The 2978-nt window shown below is 34.9% G+C and overlaps 1 pseudogene; it reads right to left on the bottom strand.

Annotated features, from left to right (window-relative positions):
* Positions 1–388: 388 nt before the first annotated feature.
* LOC142445632 (olfactory receptor 5AN1-like) lies at positions 389–1421 on the bottom strand (annotated as a pseudogene).
* Positions 1422–2978: the final 1557 nt, after the last annotated feature.

The following is a 2978-nucleotide window of genomic DNA, read 5'->3' as shown; positions in this document are numbered from 1 at the left end:
GCAACAGAATCCTTGAGAGAAAAGGTACAGGCATCTCTTTTGTATGAGACTGAGTCCTGAGATCGAGCCTGTCTCAATTCCAGAAGTTAAAAGGATGAAAAACATATATAACTGACAGTTTCACAAATGTTTGCCAAGAGATTAATAAATGATGAAGCTAGCCTTTGTAATAAAATAATCACCGCCATCATGTCGATAGTGACTCATAGTAACTTCTGGTATAGGAAAAAAATAATGAACCACCAGGTTAAAGATACATTTCCTATGGCATCAAATCATCTGTTGCTCCTTCTTGGCATACTGTCTGTCAAATTAGGGAACTTTGTCTAATTCACAAAGACAGTGTGGATATTATTATAATATATTTATGTTGGCATTATGGAGGTCATTAAGGTGTTTTTGACAGGTCAAATCTGTCAGAAATCTCAGGATCTGTGTCTCTACAATACCTTTTCTTCTTTTGCAACCCCTTTAAGGTATCCTTGATCGCCTTGTTCCTCGGGCTGTAGATGAGGGGATTCAGCACTTGAATCACCGTAGTGAAGAAAACAGAAGCAAATCTGTCAAGATTAGAGGAACTCCCACAGCTGGGACTCAAACAGACAAAGATACTTGAGGTATAGAGGAGGAAAACAGCTGTCAGGGGAGAAGAACAAGGATTAAAAAGCCTTGGACCTGCCTTTAATGGAAGTGATCCTCATAATGGAAATGATAATAAAGCAATAGAATATCATGATGACAAGGACATTTGCTATCCCAAAAATCACTCTTAATACAGCACACATAACTTGGAGGATGCACATGTCAGAGCAAGACAAGATCAACAGTTGGGGCATGTCACAGAAAAAGTGGTTGATAACATTAGGCCCACAGAAGTGAATCTGAATCAAAGCGTATAATTGGCATAAAGAAGCATAAAGTCCAGCTTTATAGGCTCCCAGCAACAGCCGAACACAAAAAATGGTGACATGACTGACGAGTAGACCAGTGGATTACAAATGGCAGTGTATCGATCATATGCCACGGCCATCGTAAGGCAAGACTCACTCAGTCCCACGGTTAAGAAGATAAAATTTTGAATAATGCCACAAAGGTGATCATTTTCTGCTCCTCTGAGAAGTTGGAGAGCATCTTGGGAACAATGGAAGTGACATAGCAGATATCTATGAGAGTCAGGTTACTGAGGAAGAAGTACATGGAGTATGGAGTTGGGAATCCATCCTTATTAAGATGAGGAGACCCAGGTTCCAGATCAGAGTTGTGATGTGGTTCACCAAGAATGTAGTAAAGAGCATTGCAATGATTTGGGGGAAATCTGAGATTCCCAATAATAAAAAATGTGTTCCCTCTCTAAGGTTTCCTCTCCCACTTATTGGCTTGGTGCTCCTACAATCAGAATGGAGATAAAAGAATGCATTCATGAGCCAAATAAAATTATATTATTAGTATCTTCACATGTTATTCTTATTGTCCATTGAGGCACTAAAAAAAGGAAATGCTTCACTGTCCTTCTGGAACAAAGTAAATGAATAAATAAACGAAAAATTTACATTTCAGATTGGTCAAGATGTAGCTGCTCAGTATTTTATGTTCTCAATTCATCCAGGAAATCTCAAGAGACTAAAAAAATATATTTTAGAAAATGAAGGCCAATTTTTGGAAAGTACTATTGGAATTCTATCATTATTATGCATGCATGTAGATTATTAATCTAAAAATAATTTCAAAGATTGCCCTATTAATTCATTATATGTTTGATGTATATGATAACACAAGTATAAATGACATCTTCCCAGAAAAAATTTGAAATAAATTTTTATTCTGGATTGTTGTCTAGATAGATGTGTATCTAGATAGAATTTCTTCTTTTGCCACAATAAAAACTATTTGTCCTATCTATAGCAATTTATTATATTTTTCAAATGTTTATATTACAATATAACCAAACCGGACTTAAAATATAACATCATAATTGACAATTTTGTTAATATTTTGACTAGGAACAAGGTATGTGTTCCGAATAGTTAATGGGCCCCAATCAGTTAATTAATCCTCTTGTGGAAGCTTCATACTATAGATTGCAAGGGAAGTGAGTGCAGCTCATTATTGGGTCCAACTGTCCTCCCCAGTTTTAAGGTTTTTTCCTCTAGGGAAAGTGGTTAACATTTATTTCTTTGGTATTTTGGTTCTGAAATACTCACAATAAATGAACTTGTGGTTCATATAAATACACTAAACCTTGATTTGGTAATAACTCAGTTAGGCCAATAAGGCTCCTATAATGAAGAGTAAAATTTAGTAATTGTTCCATGAGTATTGACCATCATTACCATTGAGTGTTTATAGATACCCATGACAGACAGTTATATGTCTTAGAAGAAATGCCAGGGTCCCCAGAGTTTAATTTCTGAGATATCATTGGTCCTATAAACAGTCTTGCATCATTGCCTCTAAGCAAGTGTAGATTCAGACTTTGTGTCAATGGAAAACAAACTACCTGGGGCCATGAAAACATAAGTCACATAGGCCACTTTTGTTTAACAGAATTCATTACACTGAGTCAAGGAAAAGTAGCCTCAAGTTACATAAGTCTTGAGATCCAAAGAGGCAAATCATAAATACTCCAATTCTCAAAGACTACAGCAGATAAATTGTGATATTTTTATAGACATAGCATGTTAAACTCATCAACAGATTCATAATAGATACCATCTATTGACTATACTCCATGCCAAACTGTATGCAGTATTATAACTTTTAGATGAAAGATTAAATGAGTGATAATAATGATAATACAGATTAATAATTAAAGAGCACATAAACTTTCAGATATTAAAAATTATAAAATTTAATAGCTCATTATTCCTGTAATAATGGGCTCTCAAATGTCAGAAATAAGCCCAAATGGTGGTAAGAAGTTAATATATAATAAAGTGACTGTTTTAAACAGGTAGAGAAAGATTAAACTCTCCATTTAA

Source organism: Tenrec ecaudatus, chromosome 4, assembly GCF_050624435.1.
Source record: "Tenrec ecaudatus isolate mTenEca1 chromosome 4, mTenEca1.hap1, whole genome shotgun sequence".
NCBI lineage: Eukaryota > Metazoa > Chordata > Mammalia > Afrosoricida > Tenrecidae > Tenrec > Tenrec ecaudatus.
Note: the sequence above shows the minus strand (reverse complement) of the source record. Positions and strands in the feature narration are given on the sequence as shown.